This window comes from Camelus dromedarius, chromosome 1 (assembly GCF_036321535.1).
Source record: "Camelus dromedarius isolate mCamDro1 chromosome 1, mCamDro1.pat, whole genome shotgun sequence".
NCBI classification, from domain to species: Eukaryota; Metazoa; Chordata; class Mammalia; order Artiodactyla; family Camelidae; genus Camelus; species Camelus dromedarius.
Genome location: NC_087436.1, coordinates 18765020 through 18785689, shown reverse-complemented (window position 1 = coordinate 18785689; position 20670 = coordinate 18765020). Strand labels below are relative to the sequence as shown.

General features: G+C 38.5%; 1 protein-coding gene across 1 annotated transcript in view; it reads right to left on the bottom strand.

Annotated features, from left to right (window-relative positions):
- Positions 1-20670, bottom strand: part of TTC29 (tetratricopeptide repeat domain 29) — a 646928-nt gene that overhangs the window by 497053 nt on the left and 129205 nt on the right. Inside the window, exon 3 of the mRNA XM_031465188.2 lies at positions 9706-9843. The gene's annotated coding sequence lies outside the window, so the exon portion shown is untranslated. The remainder of the gene's footprint in view (positions 1-9705; positions 9844-20670) is intronic.

The following is a 20670-nucleotide window of genomic DNA, read 5'->3' as shown; positions in this document are numbered from 1 at the left end:
TGAAGCACTGTCAAAAATCTAGCAATCTGAGAATTCCGAAAGACACATGAAGATCTGAGAAGGAGCATTCCAGGCAGCAGGAAGGGGGCAAATGCAGTGACCCCAAGAGGGGAGCTAGCCCAAGCCAGTTGTCAGGGCTGCCACGATGCAACCAAAGGGACAGTCGTGTGAGAAAAGGCAGAGAATTAATAAAGGGTTGCACCACATAAGGAGCTTGGATTTTTTTCTAACTGCACAGAGGAAACATTGTAAAGTTTTAGGACAAGCAACAATGGAATCTGATATCCTTCTTGTTTGTTTTTTTAAAGTTCTGTGGCTGCTGTATGGAGCATGGACTGTAGGGGAGTATAATGGAAAATGGGATATGAGTGAATAAGCTATTGGATTGTTCCAAAGTAGAAGATAATTGTGCTCAATAAAGACAACAAGCTATCCTTTTAAGTAAACAAAGCATTAGTTTGAATATTGATACTAACACAATTGCACGCTCTTTACATATTATCACTGGTCATCAAAAGTATTTATTTTATTTCCCTTAAAACATAGTTATTCTGGGAGGGTATAGCTCAAGTGGTAGAGCTGCATGCTTAGCACGCACAAGGGCCTGGGTTCAGTCCCCAGTACCTTCTCTAAAAATGAATAAAATCGAATTACCTCCCCCAATACCCCAACAAAATAAAATAATCAACTAATACAATAACAAATAAATAAAATATCTCTAAAAAAAAAAACATAGTTATTGCATTAAGCATTTCTAAAGGCTGAAGTTGCCATTCATGGAAACAACCTACAGGGGTGTTTGATATTCTGCTCCAGATAGAGTGTTACCAACTTGGGGAAAGAAGTTACATTCCAAAGGAGAATTTTCTGCCTAACTTTCATCTTTCACTCCACTTACCCTTTCCAGAGTTTGATTTTGGGAATGTGACAGATCTAAAACTTAATACAGACACCATTTAAGAATTTCACAATTCTTGAGCCACTGCTCTTTTTTTTTTTTTTGAAGTACAATTGATTTACAATGTTGTGTTAGTTTCTAGTGTATAGCATAGTGATTTAGATAGATAGATAGATAGATTGATTCTTTTTCACATTCTTTATCATAATAGGCTATTAAAAGGCATTGAATATAGTTCCCTGTGCTAAATAGTAGGACCTTATTGTCTCTCTATCTTATATATAGTGGTTAGGATTTGAAAATTCCAAACTTCTAATTTATCCCTCCTCTCTCCTTCCCTCTCTGGTAACCATAAGTTTGTTTTCTATGTCTGCCACTACTCTTTTAATCTATGAATTGTTTTCTAGCAGAGACCTGACACCAGATTATTTAATAATGACATATGAGCTCTGAAATCTTTAGGTTTAAGACCTACAATAAGAAAATTCTAGCTAAATATTGTATGAATTAAGGAAAGGATGATCTCTTTCACTGAGTTTGAATCCCTACTTGAATCCCTTGCCTTAAAGCAGTATCACCTTTCTAGAGGAGTGAATGTCTTGACAAAGAAAAAACAACTTGAATTTTTTTTTTCATTAAGATAAAGGATCTTTCTATTCCTTACTCTCTTTGTAGATTCCCTTAGGAAGAAATCCAGTGAAAGATGAACTGGAAAGAATGTTACCAGTTTGCCAAAAGAATCTGACTGACTTGCCAACTTGATGGAGATGGAGATTTCACCTTCCAGTTGTCATAGTAGGATTTTCATTTCCAGAGTCCTTCTGAGTGCCTCCAACCTCTTCGAGAAGGCTATGAAAGATTTTACAAGTACCAAAGTATGGAAGATTTTACAAGTAGTGCCCCCACACATGGTCACTAAAAGATGGCCAAATAATAGAGAAGAATTTTTATCCAAGTGTAATATGGTGGGGCATAGGAGAACTGGGGTGGTTGGCCACCATCCTGTTTCTAACACACGAGCAAGATCTGGGAGAATCAATAAGCAAATGATTGCATTTAACTAGTACATGAGTAGTTGTAACTTATCTTACAGATGCTCATTTAAATTTAGAGCTATGTTCACGTATCTATGAAAATAGAAGTTTCAAATCATTGCAAATTCCCAAATTGTAAATTCCAAATTATCTAACAGATGATACCCTGTGCGATAGAATTTTTGTAACAAAGGACTGTTTATGTCTTTAGATTTAAATGTCTGAAGCACCTGCTAAGAGAGATAAGACCTCTGGTCACTAGTCCCAGGGCTCATTCTTCTCATATAGACCCTTGAAACTAAACTTCTGTGCCTCTCATAAACAGCAAAGCATGTCAGCTCTGGTCAACCTTGCCCAGCTTCAAATCCTGGCTCTATCATAACCAGATGTTCACCCTTTAGTGTGTGCCTCAGTTTACTCATCTGTAAAAGGGAGTAATAATTGGATCTACCTCAAAGGGTTGTTAGAAGGATTATGTAAGTTGATATATGTAACCCATATGAAAAGAGTCTCTGGCATATAGTAAGTCTAATAAATGTTAATTAATAGTATCCCTATTTCCTTCAGTCACCACCGAAAGTAACTGCACACCCTCCATCCAAATAGAACAAATGTGCTGTCTGATACTTTGAGAAAGTAGTTGTCTGGGAGCAAAAACACTGACATCACCTAGGAGCTTGTTAGAAATGAGCTTGCAGAATCTCAATCCTCACCCCAGATTTACTGAGTAACAATCTGCACTTGAGCAGGGCCATTGGGATACACATTATAATTTGAGAAGCTCTGCTCTGACACACCATTTGTCCCTAGTAGCTCTATTTCCTTCCCCAGAGCTGCCCTCCCATAGACTTTCCCACTCTGCCCTCTAGAATTACTGCTCCAAAATCAACAAAATCTCTATTAATCTTCTCTAAATGTTCCCCCATCTCCTTACCATATCTAAACCCCAGCTTTCCCCTAAAGATACAAATTTCTCTGCAAACTTCTGCAGAGATGACTGCTTTTTCTTACACACTCCAAGGACATCAGAGTCAGGAGATGAAGTTGCCATCTTCCTTCTTCCCAGCTGCTGTCCTCCTTTTTGAGTAAAACACCCTGTTCTGTTGGGGCCATGTCATCCAACGCTATGACTTTCTCCTACTTCTTATCCCTCTAGGCTTCAAATCTTTCATCAACTCTCTTTCATCCACCAGCCTTTGCCACTTCTTCTTTCCAAGGCATTGTCATCTCTTAGGAGGACTGCAACAACCATGGGGACAGTCGAACGAAGCTGGCCTCTCAGCTTCTTAACCAATTGTTTCCAATCACATTCTCCAATGCTTCACATCAGCACATATTTCTGGGTTCCACCTGGAACCCTGTCATCATCTGGAATTGCTCCAGTCCCAAAAGCACTAGATTAAGCACCCGACTCTCTGGTCAGAACCTCTTTTCTTCTAGTTTTCTTGCTGTGACCATTCTTCCACAACTTTCTAACCTCCCTCCTTATCTAATAGATGCTGGGGTCCATGATATTCCAGTAACATTCTTGCTAATTCCCCAGCTACGCATGACCAATCTACAAATCTCCCTACAAGTATTCTCATCCTTCCTTCCTGCAACAGTGAAGGACTTTGACATTGTATAAGACCAACTCTTCCACTTTGCCTTAAATGCTATGTTCTTCACTTTCTCAGGAACTTTAGGAGCTATTGATTACCTTTTTTTCCTCTTTAATATTCAATTCCCCTGTCAAATGAATCCTTGTCATTGGCTTTTAAGCATGCTCAAGTTTTTTTCCATTAAAAAGTAATCAAAACTTTTCTTAATATATATCTCTTTTTCATCTCCTTTTAGGACATCTTTTCTCCTCTGCAAAAATAGTCTCAAAAGATTTTTTTAATCCTTAATTCCATTTACTTACCACTTACACATTTCCTCTGTCCATCTCACTCTATGACCCCTGACACTCCAGTACAACTACACTAAGAGCTCTGATGTCTTACAGTTCTAACGATTTTTGACTTTGTCTTCCTTGCTGCGTTATCTTCAAGACTGTCAGTCAGTCTCTTCCCCTTAAAGCACCCTTTTCCTTTGGCTCTAATGATGCTCACTCTTCTGACTTTCCTGCTGTCTCCCTGGCTCTTCCTTCTCCCTCTCTTTTGCACAAGTATCTGTTACTGTTATTGACATTTTTAGAGCTGAAAGAGATTGCAAATATACAACCTTATCTTCTATATTCATATTTGTTTCAATAGTAGCTGTGTACCTAAATTAATATCCTTTGGGTTGCCTTATTAGAATCAGTTTCAATTCTTACTGTATGACAATCTTCTTCATGACTTATCAAATCTGTAAATTTCCCCCTTGACAAATCCAAATTTAATTCCCTTTGAGAAACCCAAAGCTAGCATGCCTGTTTTACCATCTTCTAGTATAAGTTTGCAATTTTGTGTTTTGAGCACATTGTTGGTCAGTCACAGATTGAACAATAAAAATGAATTTCCTAAATGCATATAAAGCCACGATGATGCTATAAAGAGACCAACATGCATTATTCGAGTACCCTTTCATTCACATATACTAGTTATATATGCTCCATCTTCAGTTAAAATGGCTCATTGTGATAACTGCAGATGGTGGGGAACTGAATATTGGCCATTTGGGATGAGATTAAATGAAAAATAATAAAGAGATACTTTTGAACTTACCTTTCAATAAGAAACAATGATTCCTTAGAAAATTAGCTCTAAATTCGCTCCCCTCCCCACCAAGTGTGGGTTCTCTAAGTCATAATGACCATTTCCCAGGATATTTTTGTAACAAAGATTCTCCCAGGGACAATTTGAAATTTAGGTAGTTTATCTCTCTTTGAATAGATAAAAGGAAAGAACAGAAATAAAGAGCGGAGACTCCCTTGGTAACTAGAATTATGTGTTCATCTTAGTGAAATCCATTACTTTGAGAAGCTGAACATAATTGTCAAAGCAGCTCTTAAGTATCCATCAATTATGAGAATTTTCCACATTGCAAGAAAGGCTTCTAGACAAACTGCATGTCCTCAGTGATAAGGTCAATGTCTGGCCCGTGGGGCCTCTCTGTTCTCCTTCTCTGTGACACAGAGGAGAGAAGACCTAGGTTTGAATCATTCTTCTACCACCAATGGGTCACTGGCATCAGGCATGATATCCTTTGTGAAAGCTTCTATGTTATCACTTGTAAAATGGAGATAACAGGGTTTTTCTCACATAGTGGCCCTAAATATTACATTAAATATTGTAGCAGACTGAATTTTAAACTACTTTTGATAAATATTCTAAAGGAAATAAAATATTTTATTCTCAAAAATAATATTGTAGCAGAGATGAGGCATAGACCCAAATATCAACAGTATAGGAGAATGTATTTAAAGACCATTAAAAGAAAAATACAGGTGGCAGGAAGCATCAGATCAAGGACTGTAGGCGTATCTAGAAAACTTGCGGCTTGGGGATAATTCAGTAAGGGGTCTGTGAAATAGAAAATACACGTATCAGCCTCTCCCTCCAGTTCCTGCACAGAGCTCCTAAGATCCTTGTAATTTTCTAAATGATAAGAGTACTAGGAGCATCTTTTTCCCCCCTGAAATTTGTCTTTGATCTTGGTTCCTGCCACAAAATTCCTAAATCCCTTGGAACTTCCTGCATGACAGGACTGTCTTGTTCTTATGAGGTCACGTCGAGTGGGCTCTTTGATAGCTCCTGGATGGGGGCTAGTCACCAGAAAGACCAAGCCATGAACAGCTGCTTTGAATTGTCAGCCCCACCTCCCATTCTCCAGAGAAGGCACGGGGGGCTAGAAGTGGAGTTGGTGATGGACCATGGCTATGGGATGAAGCCTCCAAAAAAAATCCCACAAGTACAAGATTTGGAGAGCTTCTGGGCTGCTGAACACGTGGAGGTGCTGGGGAAGCGGTGCACCCAGAGAGGGCATGGAAGTTCCGCCCCTCTTCCCACGTATCTTGCCCTGTGCATCTCTTCATCTGGCTGTTCAACTGTATCATTTATTGTAACATAAAATGCTCAGCATGTTTCCCTGAGCTCCCTGAGCTGTTCAAGCAAATAATCGAATCCAAGGGGGCAAAGGTCATGGAAACCTCCCATCTGCAGCCCAGCTGAACAGAACTGGGTAACCTGGGGACTGACTACTTGTTATTGGCATCTGAAGTGGGGGGGCACTCTCAAGGTTGCCCTGGACCTGTGGGATCTGATGCTATCTTTGTGTAGATAGTGTCAGAACTGAGTTAAATTGTAGGATACTCAGCTGGAATCCCAGAGAATTGCTTGCCATCGGAACTGCCCACCCACATCTAGCATCAGAGTGTTGGCAGTACTCTGAAAGTAAGAGCAACACATGGGAGGGAGGGTGTTTCCTAAGTCAGGCTCTAAAAGACAATGTGTTCAAGCAGGTGGAGTCAGTGGTAGAGAGAGTAGAAAGGGGCAGGCAGGTAAAAAATATAATGCAAATCTTGGGCAAGAGTCCACAAGACTGGCATTAGAAATGCAACGTTAGTGTCTACCGGCTATTCAGGAAAGGACTCACGTGTGCAGAACTGGATTCTTGAACAGGGATGCAAGATCCAAGGGGAAAAAAAGGACATTTCTCAGAGGCAAAAGAAAAGTACATACTCTCCATAAGGAGGTAAGTCCCTACCTGGAAGAACACAAAGATCTGAAACCTGACAGTCTCAATGAGGGGAAGAATGACTTACATTAAACGCATAAATAAAAATTAAGTATTTATGTGAGCAATGGGGGTGCCATGGACTTCCACATTCACTGCAGTGCAGAGATGAAAATGTCTCTTTTGTCCCTTTCCTGTTCACCCATTCTGTCCCCCTCTAACCTTAAAAGAACCTCATTATAGGAATGAGATCACTAAGCAATTGAAACTAACTCCTGAATTATGCTCTCCTGAATGCAAACCCCGCCTTATTTAATCTGTTGATTCTTTTATTAGTTTTCCACCCTCAGAAGCCTCCTTAGCAATCCTGCAGGCAGGTCACAAGGGCAAGGGAACTTCTGAAGAGAGTCAGCCAGACTGTCCCGCAATGGAGAAGGATGCAGAATCCAACCTCCTGCCTCGATGATTCACTGAGATTCTTACCCTCATTTTTCCTTTTAAAAATGATCATGGCTGAGCAGAATCTGCAGAGTTGGTCTCTGGACAGAAGTCTACCATCTCCCCATATTACCAGCTTTTCTGGTTAAAGCCCTTTTCCTTTCTACCAACACTTGCCTCTTGAATTATTGGCTTTCAAGCAACGAACAGCCAAACCAGAGTTTGGTCACAGAGACACTGCATCCACTAGTGCAAACGAGCAGCAGAGACAAGGCACAAAGTCCCAGACTGCGAACCAAACCTCGGCTCCCTTGCCTTCTTATGGTTGCATTTCTCCCTCTGGGGTTAATTAGAGTCCTGGATCTCTGTAATAAACTTCCTTGAGCTACTTTCTGTTCTAAAGGGCCACATTTGTGCTACACCTGAGGAGGGACATGGCGTGGCCAGTGGTCGTGTGGGTCTAGGGCTCCAGAAAGAGCCACAGAGTCAGGAGCACAGGACACCTCATCATTTTTAAAAGTTAACGACTGTTGAACATGATTTCCTCTTCATAGGTTTACCACCAACCTCATCGCTAACTCAAATGTTACTTCTTGCGTCAAACGTCACCAAGTAGAGATAGCCTCTCTCCTCTCTAAATGCCACTATAACCACTTGAAAAAGGTATATTGTACAGTCTTTACACTGCTTTTTTTCCTAAAACATGGGGTAGAGGTGGCACATTTAAGGGTCTGAGTCTGTGACAGGTTTTTGCACTCATAGGGAATTGCTGAGCCATCTCTCCCAGGTGGGGACCCCCAGAATTTTACCCTTCTCCCTGTAGGTCATGGACACTGTTCCCCACCTGAAGTCTCTGAGCCTCTCTGAGAGTCCTGGGTCAAGAAGCACAAGCAGCTTCAGAAAAACAGATGGTTTCACTATGTGACTGGACTGCACCTAAAAAAACTTCGTCATAAAAATCCTGAAGCCAGGGCATCCACGTTTCCCATAACATAAAGTAGAATTAGTCCATGTGTGAATCACTTGGCTTCCATCTGCTTTTCATAAATGTCAGTGATTGAGAAATGGGGGCAGGAAAGAGCAGCAAGATGGGGAATTAATTGGACATCTATCTGCTGTCCCCTCAGAGAAATGCACAATCCTCCCACTCTCTTCCCCACAACAGAGAAAACACCTCTCAGCCTACTGCACTGAGAGGCAATAGATTTCAGAACTCCTGCAATAGTAAATTGAATTGTAAAGTTTTGCTATCTTTATATTAATTTTAAAATAATGATTGTCATATGAAAATAGTAATTGTTTAATACTTTATTTCTGAGTTACACCGTCATGAAATTGTCACCTGATGTGGTCTGGGTTAAAAAAAAAAAAAACTACGAAGTTTTCTACTTTACAAACTTTTGTTTTATTTTATTGATATATAATATGCATGTTTTTCTTTTTTTAGTCTCTGAAAACAATAAAATTATGTCTATTTTGGTAAGAAAAGGCCTGAAAGTCAGTGATGAGATAGAGAATAGTACATGTTAAGTTACTAAAGGCTAAATTTCTTATTAATCATTTAATGTGAATAGCTATGCATTAATAGATTACAGAGGCTTCTGCCATATTGGTATGCTTGAAGTGATATACTGAATTGTTAGAATGTGATGTTCTTTCTGCTATTGAGCAAAGAAAAATGCAGTGCTAGACCTCTCCAATGTAAATAACACAGTTCACTAAAAAGATAAACAAAAGCTTAGATAATGAAGAATTATAAGGTCTTTAATGTTTAAATCTCTTTTGAAAACACTTCAAAGTTAAATCTAATTATTCTGAAGAATGGCCAAATGGATGGTTGCTGTTGTGAACATCAGATCTTAAGGGCCACACCATCAGCAAGAGAAGTAGAAACCTAAGCGAACCCCATTCCCAGATCTGATGAACACTAAGCTAACATGCTGCCAAGAAAAACATTTCACATTCACCACCCTGAGTAAGAGTCCTTCCCCTGTACATGGGAGGAAGTCATTTGCCAGATGTTGCTGTTTATTTTACACGTCTCCCTCTGACTCGTGCTTATGTTCTCTTGACCTCCCCAACTTCTCCCATGCACACCACGGGGAGGAAAATCGGGACTCAGTAAACCTTGGTAAAGAAGTTCCTAGCTGTTCGAGTCAGTTCCTCGGTCTCAACATGTGTTCTTGTTTATGGGTCCAGCCTAATTGCTGACAGAGATTGAATGATTCGGCTTCCCTCCTCCAGTCCTATCTGGACATCCATCAGGAAAGCAGACTGTTTTACAACCTGGCATCACAAATGACATCTATGATGGAAACTTTCTCTTTTATGACAACAACAAACCTATTAGTGATAAATCAAGATAAAGAAAATGAAAAGAAGTCAAAACAAAAAGAAAAGATTGTGTTATTTAATAAAGGCACTCTATGACTTTAGAACTCCTAAAAGATCATGCAGATCATGCAGAATGTCGGAGGTTATGTTTACCAAATACGATTCTAGCAGGAATTTCAGTTGTGCTCTTGCTCTCTCCTTCCAGAGAATCAAACTGGCTGATTGAGGATGAAGGTCTGGATTACTGGATTTCAATGTTACACATATGTTGTTAACTTCATGCTAAAATGACACTGGTGTTCACGCAGGCCTGTGTGTCCTCAGAGGTCTCACACCCACCATGTCTACGTGCCTACTCACCAAAGCCAATGACGTCTGCGGTGGAGGCCACCTCTGCAGCTGTGTCCTGGGGTCGGCTTCTGTGCTCTTCTGTGATTCCCACTGTCCTGTCCCACTTGCTATCTTCTGGGTCCATTCCAAAAGTAGGAGCAGGGGAAACTGGGGTGAAAGATAAGGAGGTCAGGAAAACAGATAAAGCACAGCTGAAGTCCGGTCAGCTTAGAACATTCTGCAAATGTACTCAGTAGGCCAGGGTTACTCAAGGAACTCAAAGGGCTTGGATTTAAATCATCTCTAAGAATGTCTGTACATATACAGACAACCCCTGCTAGTATTCTTGAAACATTTCATAATATGCAGGGAATGACTCTGGGTGCTCAACAGTCATTGAATGAATAGTTATACAGTAATTCCTTGTATGAGAGACTGAGGAAAGATACCCTCATGATGTCCTTGTTAAGATATTCGACTATTAGGCTAGTTAGCAGGACTTGACCTCTCCCAGATTTTTGGCAAAATTTCTCACTTGAAATTAAGCAAAAATGGCCCCCATGTGATTGCAAATCTCCAGAATCCTTTAAATTCTATTCACCTAGTTGACCAAAGGTTGAAAAGTATCTAATGCTGTAATTTACATATTGCAATCCAGTATTTCATACTCAATGTGCTTTTTAAAAACATCTTTTTCAGTTCAGTAACAAACCTGACACGACTGTGATTTAGCACAGTGTTCTAAAACTATCTGTGGTGCAAGACCAGTTTTGTTTTTTTTTTAATTTTCAATCCAAAATAGGCAGACATTTTTGAAAAATAAAATGGAGATGAATTACCAGAGAAATAAATAAAAACACCTATGTTTATTTGCCACAATAGCCAAGATATGAAAACAACCTAAGTATCCACTGGATGGATAAGAAAGATGTAAGATAGACAGATGATGGAAAGATAACATACAACAACGGAGTATTATTCAGCCATGAGAAAAGAGAAATCCTGCCATCTGCAATACCATGGATGAACCTAGAGGACATTATGCTGAGAGAAAGAAGCCAGAGAAAAGACTAATACTGTATGATCTCACTTATGTGTGGAATCTTAAAAATTTTAAAAAGTCAAACTCACAGAGTAGAATGGTGGTTACCAGGCACTCAGGGGTGAGGGAGACAGGGAGATACTCATCAAACAATACAACCCTTAAGTTATAAGATGAGTAAGTTCTGGGGAATCTAATGTACAGCATCGTGACTATAGTTAATATTATCTTGTATACTTGAAATTTGCTAAGAGAGTAGATCTTAAGTGTTCTCAGTATCAAAAAAAAAAAAACTATATGAGGTGATGGGTATGTTACTTAACCTGATTATGGTGACCTTCAAAATGCACACATATGTCAAATCATCACTGTACACTTTAAATAGATACAGTTTCATTTTTCAATTATAACTCAATAAAGGAAGAAATAAAAAAGAAAAACAAAAGACAGAGAAAATACAAATGCCATTGTTTTTATCATTAAATTAAACAGACATAAAATTACACCGCCAAGTTTTTTTTCAGTTGTGCAAAAAGTTAAACACTCTCAGTTATTGTGTCTGGTCACAAACTTCTCACAAGCAGTCTGGCTGGCAGTACCAGTCTGTGGATCACACTAAGGGTCCCACTGGTTTAGGGCCAATCTTCTTCCTTTTGTTCTGAATCAAGCAGATTTAGGGCAGTAACTGAGTATGTTCACCTGTCATATAACCTCCTTCCCATAACACTAGCACTAAGGTCTCTGCAGAGGAGAAAGATTGCTCCGTGTTGTTGAAGTGCATTTCCAATATTTTTCAAGTATAAAAGAAGTTATTTTTAATCCCGTACCCTTTAAGTTTTCTAAAAATTTGAAGATTAAAATATCCATCAAAAGTCAGAAAATAAAAGTCACTAAGAAAATGTCTCTTTTTCAAAAAAAGATGATTATTCTTACTTATACATCTATGTTCTCCCATTGAAATGCTACCAAGCCATATTTCCTTGGCATTAGGGAATAATGAAGATACATGTCTAGGTAGCACAGAGCTCATACAGAAAACAGCAGGACTTCCAACACGCCGTCCTTAGAAAGGAATGGGACAGGAAGTTTGTGTCTTATGTGTTCTTTTAATCTTTCTTTCTCCCTCTCTCCCCCTCTCTCACTCATACACACACACACACACAGAGCACATATTACACTGGCTTAGCAGTTAAGTGCTTGGCTTTGTAACTAAACAGATTTCACTTAAGTCCTGATCATAGCACTTACTAGCCATGAGATCTTGGGTAAGTCACTCACCCTTCTGTGCCCAGATTTTACACTAGGTTCTCCATAAATATTTTTTGAATGAGCAAAGGCATTTTTTTTAATGGTGTTGAAGAGTAGTATAGTAGAAGATGGACAAACAGTCCCATACTTTTTGATTTGTGCCAGTTTCATAGAGTTAGGGTAAAAAAAAAAAAAAACACAGGATACAGATATAGAGAACAAACTAGCGCTTACTAGTGGGGAGAGGAAAAGGGACAGGGGCAAGACAGGGATTAGGAGTTACAAAGTATCACGTGCAAAGTAAATAAGCTCTGAGGATATACTGTACAACACAGGAAATACGGCCAATGTTTTATAATAACTATAAATGGAGTGTAACCTTTGAAAACGTGAATCACCATATTGTTCACCTATAACATGTAACATTATACATCAACAATATCTCAGTTAAAAAACAGTATCACGATGAAACATCCAGCAATTACTGATTCACATCACAGTCTAAAGAACACTATCAACAACAGCAACCTGTGAACACTGCTAATGAACCAGCACAGAACTTTCCTTCAGTGCTAGTACCCTCCTTCCTGATGGCCGAAGAATCACCTAAGCAGGCAAATAGAAAACCTGAGTTTAAAACGCCACTGTTCTGTATTACTAAGTGTGTGCTCACGCATGCACGTTTTAAAAAACTGAATCGAATCAAGACAGATATTGCCAATAAAAACCACTATTTGAATTCAACCACCATTTTAAAATTATTTCCAGGCTTTCAACATAGCAAAATGAACCGAATCTACCAAAAAAAACACTATCTCAAGAGAAAATTCTAAAGTTATTATTGCCCATGACCCCTTCCCTCCCTGAGAAAGATGCAGATTAGCGTGACTCACACAAGCAATGAAGTATAATTACAAAAGAGCCTTGTTACACAAAGTGCAACAGTTACAGAGAATTTTTACCCTGTAAATGGAATGGTGCAGAGGGGCCTGAAATCACAGAGGGTATAGGAAAAGGACACGGAATTTGAGATCACAGGCCATGAGAAGACCATGCTGTACTGCCAATTTTTTAGCTGCAATCTAGTTTTTGTCTAATCTTTAAAATATGAAAAATGATACATACTCCCAATGGGGTGTTATGAGAAGTATGTAATACAACAGATCTGCAAAGCACTTTTCTAAGTTTATTAAGTTTTCAAATGTTCTTAAAGGTGATACAGAAATAAATACTCCACTTTATTTTCATTTACAAAGCCTCCATGAGGGCAGAAAGGCAGAGAGCATTGTTTAAGACAGTAACATGGAAATATACACCCTTAGAACCACTGGCATAGCCTTAGCATCAATGGCGCAAGTCCCAAGGCTGAGCAGTCTCCCCAAAAACTGCCAGACCCAAAGCAATGTCCTGTTTCCCTCAATAAATACTCCTCTTACTCTCCATTTCCTAAAGAGACAGAAAATGCAATTTTTTTTTCAACTAGCCAACATAATGGTCCTGCAGGAAGAAGAAAAAAATTTGAAGTAGTAATAAACAGAGCTGCCCTCTAAACGGTGTGAAGAACACAAACAAAGATGGAAGCAGGAATACATGCCCACCCCCTTCCTTAGCGCCGAAGGGGGAAAGCAGTGCAAAAGCTAGAAGGGGAGCAATGTCCCACAAGGTCTCTTTATTAGCCATGTGTGGATATTTGCATTTTGGGAAATACCCCTTCCCAAGTCATGCCCTATTCCTTGGGTCACTGTCTGCAAGCATGCTGTTCAAGTGATTCACGTTGGAAAGAGGGCCTTGCCCCACGACTGAAGACTCCTAAATTGCTCTCGTGGTTCCATTTGCCAATGCGTATTAGTTTTGGCAGAGCAGACACATGGAAAGCTGTTCTTCTCATATTCTTTGGCTTTTATACTTTGCATGTCAGATGAAACAGCAACGCAAAACTAAAACTGTTCCAGACCAAAGAAGACTTGGAATTTAATTTGGCTCCTGGGAGGCACAGTCATGGTGGAGGGGAGCTCTAACGGCAGGCTGGAGATGGGTATTCTAGACCCAGCGCTGTTGCTCCACAGCACAGATCACTCAGCTTTCTGAGTCTCAACTGCTACGTCTCTGAACTGAAGAATTTATCCTGGATTAAGGTTTGATGATCACTAGTAAACCATATCAGATTAAAGTCTTCAACAACTTTTTTTTTAAATATTTACCTTAAAGGGCTTTATTTAAAACTGTATTTCCTGTTGTTAGAGACAGAATTAGAAAGTGAAATTAAAGTAAGATTTCTACTGAACTTTTTCAGTCATTTTGTTATTCATTAAATATGTATGAGTCTGTACACTTCTAGTAAAATTAGGTGAATTAAATATTACTTTTATTTATATACCTTTTTTTCTTCTCTATTTCTCCCAATGGCCAACATCAATTACAGAATGAGGAACTGTTCTTTCAAGTTATGGAAAAGCAAATGGGTATCTGACAGAGGTTAGAAATTTGTGATTTCTAACTTTTGATTTGAAAACAGTTAAAGTGGAAAAAAAAAGAAATTGCCAACAGTGTTACCTCTGTTTATCACCCATGGCCTAGTAACTTTCTTTCAGACTTTTTCTACACATAAATTTTCTAAAGAAAGAAGCAGAGTTTGTTTGTTTGTTTGTTGTTTGTTTGTTTTTTACTTAGTGCTGGTAATAGTGTATATACAATTTGACATCTTGCTTTTCTCACTGAATAGGCAAGTTAAAATAAGCATTTTTTCCAAGTCACTGAAAACTCTCTATTTTATTGGTTGCATACTCTTCAACAAATGTATACCAAAATTTACAGAGCTATTTCCAGATAGATGAGCATTTTAAGTAGTAAGTTGTCAAACAATTTTAATATTTGTGTGTCAGGTACATAAAGCTTTCATCAAGGGGAGAAACTGCAACGCAGGGAGATGGAACAGGGGAGAAGAGGAGCAGCAGATAAATTCCAGACCTATTCGACATGCTCCCAGTGTTCAAAGAAGCACTAGTAACAAAGGCCAAGTCATGAAAACAACCTAAATGTCCATGGACAGATGATCAGATAAAGAAGATGGGGTGTGTGTGTGTGTGTGTGTGTGTGTGTGTGTGTGTACTAGAACACTACTAAGCCATAAAAAAGGATGAAATAATGCCATTTGCAGCAACTTGGATGGACTTGGAGATTGTCATACTAAGTGAAGTAAGTCAGACAGAGAAAGACAAATACATTACTTATACGTGGAATCTAAAAAAAAAAGGACACAAATGAATTTATTTATAAAACAGAAACAGACTCACAGACATAGAAAACAAACTTATGGTTACCAAAGGGGCAGGTGGGGGAGGGATAAATGAGTTTGGGATTAGCAGTTACAAACTACTATGTACAAAACAGATAAACAACAAGGACCTACTGTATGTATAACACAGGGAACTATATTCAATTTCTTGTAATAACTTATAATGAAAAAGAATATATATATACATATACATATATATAACTGAATCACTATGTTGTACACCGGAAACTAACACAACTAGACTTTTTTTAAAATATTTGGAAGAGACCCAAATAAGAGTCCCAGGGAAAGGCTGCGTGCTCTGCCTCAGTGGAGACATGGCAGTCAAGGAAAAAAGTGGGCCTTTTGGTAAGGAGGTCCCACCCATTCCACAGCCATGCAAAAATACCCCTCAAGAGAAATGTGATTTCCTACAACAGCAGAAAATGGCTTCCAAAACAGCGTGATGCAAAGAACCAAGCGGCAGTGACAAATTCCACTGTCCCCAAAGTGCTGAAGTGCAGTGAGGTGAGCAGCCATCCTTTGTAGTGTGGCTGTTGTAAGAAAAAGGAAATGCAGCTGGTTTTCAATCCCCGTATTGAAGTATAAGGAGATTTTTCTAATTGCTCACCAAGGTCTGTAATATTTTCATGTATATATATATATAATTTTTTTTTTTGGCAGGGGTAGTTAATTAGATTTTCTTATTTATTTTCAGAGGAGGTGCCAGGGATTGAACCCAGGACCTCATGCATGCTAAGCATGCACTCATTTATATTACTTATAGGAGTTGCATACACAAATTTCTTTTTTAAAACTATTTTCCAATCTTTATGTACCACTGGAGTTGGGGAGAAAAATAGAGGATTTATCCTTTCTTTACAGGGTCATCTTAGCTGAATGTATGAACTCTTCATCTTAGCTTCTATGTTTGAACTTTTCATAAATTTATAAAAGATATATATAAGACATTAAACAATTTTACTAGGAAGTTTTTCCCAATAGTAGTTTAAAATGTGTCAGTGATAATAAAGATATCTCTGTTGCTGACTTAGAGAAACACCATAGTTAAATTAACATACAACTTGAAATTTTAAGGCAAAGGGTAGTGATTTTCCAATGTGTTAGAATTAAATATGATTTTGACCAAATTTTATTAAATACGCAGAAAAACAAACTATACAAATGAAAGATGTAAAGTGACTGGATCTATAGGTCCTAAGAAAACACAACTGCAATTAAAGAAGTTTAAAAAATTTTTTTTGGTTTTTGATGATGAAGTTTTTATTAGATGTTGGATTGATTATTCAGAGTTTCTTAATTCTCTTTCCTTCAAAGTACTTAAGAATACAGCAGCGAATTTTCTCTCTAAAAAAATAGGAGGAGTTCGGTGAAAGAGAAAGATAGCCCAGAGTCTAGACGGTCTCTTAGGAACCCTTCCTGTGTACTAATCCTGACTTACATTCATTACTCATCTCCTTAGAGGTAATCCAAACAGATTAAGAAATAAGATGCTTTTTTCTTCTCTCTTCTTTTTGGCTTTGGGAACTATTCTTAAATTAATACTTCCTGCTCCCTCCCAAGAACCTTGGAACCTTTGCAAACAGTTGTTAAATAGCTATAATTTCCTCCCCTATTCATTCAGTGTTCACACCACGTCCAAGATAAGCAACGCGCACTTTAAGGTATCACAGTGTCCAACACTATAATAAAGGAAAAAGTGATTTTTAACAGCTGGGAAACATAGGTTTCTAATTCAAGAACACACTGCAAAAGAAAAGAGATTTTTGCTTCAGACAAGGATTGTGAGAGTTTCTAAATTCTGTTCATACTTCAAAGCCTGGCTCTATTACACCAGATACAACTCAACTCATAACTTATTTTTCATTTTTCCTTGGGGCCAAACTATACTTAATAGCTAGATCTGCCAATTTTTTTAATTGTATGTTCATTTTGTTGTACAGTTCAAGTTTGTTGGAGTCAACTGCAGCAAAGACTTATGACTTACTCTGGTAAATTTCCACTGCTTTTTGTAAAGAAACACTGAAAGAATTTTAAGAAAAGAATGATGTGCTAAAAGCATACAATTTATACACCAAGTTCAGAATGTTGAGAGAAAGCAACATAGGAAACACTGTTCCCACCATCTTTCAGAAAGAAATCTTTGCAGATGTGGCTAACCAAGGATTTCTATAATCTAGTATTTTTTAAAAGTATTTGTTTTTTCAGTTTAGAAATACATTAAATTGAGTAACAGTCAAGGAAAGAAAACAAAACCCATAAGACTCTCTTCGGATTTAAACCATGCAAACCACTGGCTTTACCCAAGAGCAGCAGCAATCCCATTAATGCAATTCACATCTTCCCACTGACCTATGGGATTCCATATACCCTTGGTATACTTAAAATAAAAACTCTTTTAAGGTATAAAGATCCCTAGTTCCATAGTCAATGGTGCGAAGGTCCAAACTCATGCCCTGTTAGCAGCGTTTGGATAACAACGAATGAAAGTATTTTACAGTGCTGACTAATGAATCAAAGGAACACTTGATCTAAAATTGAATCCCAGCACCCTCAGTCATAAACAACCTTCTTAATTAACATAATCTACTAAGAAACAAGAATTTCCAATGTTTTTTTAATGACTTTTTTATTTGTTATACTAAGTTTTCTACTTCAGGCTACATAGAAGGTTGCCTTCTCACCTAGTGAGTCTGGAAATATTTGAGAAAGTGCCAGCAGGGAGTTTGTCACCAAATGGATTTTCACATTTGGGTGAGTGGTTCTCAAACTTCAATACGTGTCAGAATTGCTGTGGTTAAGCTGAAGTCTCACAGGTGATTCTGATGCCCACTCAAGCTTTAGAACCACTGCTCTAGATTCCACATTCATGATCTCTTCCATTTTGTCCTAGGAATTCATTTTTAATTTTTAATCAAAATATGGTTCTTAATTTCTAGGACTGCCAATAGCCTTTGTCTTCTCTGTACATGATTCTTCTCTGGTCTTAGGCAACAACTCACTACGTGTGGCTGAGTCTCCCCTGATCTAGGGAGAGGAAAGAGGGGTCAGCCCCAGCAGAGGGAACTTGTGTTAGTTCAACTAGCTTACTTCAATGCTATCTCAATTTCTTTAGAGAAAGTGAACATTTCTAGCCTTCAAATAAGCCGCTAAAGCAGCTGGATCTAGATGAAATACACAACACTGCTTCCTCTTTGGAAGATCCTAATTCTTCAGAAAACACCGTGGGAAATCTGTTGACAATTTCCTGTAGGCTGACCAACATTAATTCCCAATGATGTCAACCATTTCCTTTCCATGAGGTTTTGCAAAGCCCTTGGCCATGCAAAATTTGTTCTTGAAGAGAACGTGCTGAGATATATTTTGTTCTTGCTCTATTTCATTCGCTTGGAGAAGTATCTGTGAAGAGTAAGCCTTCAATAAATATCTGTTGAATGAATGGTTTCTTGTCACATAAAGTATGTGGTCTTGAAAACTGTGAAGGACATCATGAACTTAGTATCCAGCCCTTTGTAAAATATCAAGGGAGCTCCCTTTGTGCCTCATTGATCTACCACAGAGTTGACTTCCATTTTTGCAAACATAGTCATCAAAAAGAAAAAAGTTGTTTTAGAAAAAAGAATATGTACATGTATGACTGAATCACCATGCTGTATACCAGACACTAACACAACACTGTAAATCAGCTAGACTTCAATTAAAAAATACATAAAACTTGTGTTAAATGCAGCACTATTCAGAGGTTTCTTACCTATATCATAATATAATTCTGATACAATTCCAGATTTTCAGTATCAGTTGACAAACTTAGACCATTTGATGCCAGCTTATACAAGATGGTCCTAGACTTTATCCAAATATATTTTGAAGCATGATCTCATTCATAAAAGACTCTCTATTCTTAAATATTCCAGAATTCTGATGTAACCCTCTGCTATCTGAACAGAGTTGCTGTGTCTGAAATGGCTAGATTTCCTAGGATGGGCACACCCTGTTTCCTAGTGACTCATCAACAGAGTCCTCTTTCTACATATATTAGAGACATAGTGTTTTTTTTAATTTAAATAGAGCTTAGATTACATGAGTAGAAACTATAAGTTTTACTTAAGAAGGAGTAGATTCTACACAAGAGACTGTCTCTAAAAGTTGACTGTCCATTACATTTTGGAAACTGAATTATAATCTAAAAGTACCGAGGCAGCTAGCTCATCTGCTGGTGTGAGCCTATGATACTGCCTTTTGCAAAGTGACCAAAAATGTAAAAGTAAATCCTTTTACTACCAACAAATTTGTCATTTGTGTTATTAAAGTAATGCCTTGTTTCAGCAGCTCAAGGAGGCCCTTTTGCAAATGATTCATATTTTAAAAGGATAGAATAAGGTATTTTTTGAGGATTTTTAAAAATTTTTTTTATTTTTTGCTTGTGGGGGAGGTAATTTGGTTTGTTTGTTTGTTTGTTTGTTTTTAATGGAGGTACTGGGGATTGAACCCGGGACCTCGTGCATGCTAAGCAAGTGCTCTACTACTGAGCTGTACCCTCCCCTCCAAGGCATTTTTTAAAAAACAGCACAGAAAAATCACCAGCCAAGTGGCTTTTGCCCAGGTAAATTCTTTCATTCAATTTGCTGAAATGTTCTCTAAGCCAGACATTAAGCAACAGAGAACAAGACAGTCACAGCTCCTGCCCTCACAGAGACTACAGTCAAAAGGGAAATACAAACATTAAGAAAATACTTAAAAGCACAACCAGTGTTAAGAAAAGAGAAGTTCAGATTGATATGAGGATGTTTAAAGTGACGTCTTTAAGGCCTTCCTGGGGATGTGGTATTTAGACTGAGACCTGAGCAACGAGTGACAATTGGTCAAGCAAAGTAAGAAGAAACAGCATGCTCTTGGTTCACGGACAAAGAGAGACTGTCACGGAAAAGGAATTGAATCAAGTCCAGTAAGGCCAAGGCAGAGAAGAGATGGGGCAGCCAGCTGGGAGAGGAAGCTGAAAACGTAGGCAGGACTCAGTTTGTGGAGGTCCCTGCCACTACATGAGATATTTGAGACCTCGTCCCCAGAACAGTGGAAAACTATGGCAGGGAGTAAAGCAGGTTTCATGGTAATGGTTTCATGAACACACATCAAGAAAACAACACTCAGCCAACTCTTATTAGAGCCATCTGCCTCAGCCTAAGGTTACCTCCAAGGAGCAGAGCCAGAGACATTCAGGGCTGGCAAGCTCCTAGTTTATTTCAGGCAATGAGCCCGAGGATCAGAAGTGGGGGAGTGAGAGGAGTGAGACAAAGGAATGAAAGCCAATCCAAAGGTACACTACTCCACAGATCTCCACTGCAAGCAGGAGGTCTCCACCCAGCAGGGGACAACTCCTAGGCCCACAAAGAAGGTGCCTTAGAATTATCCA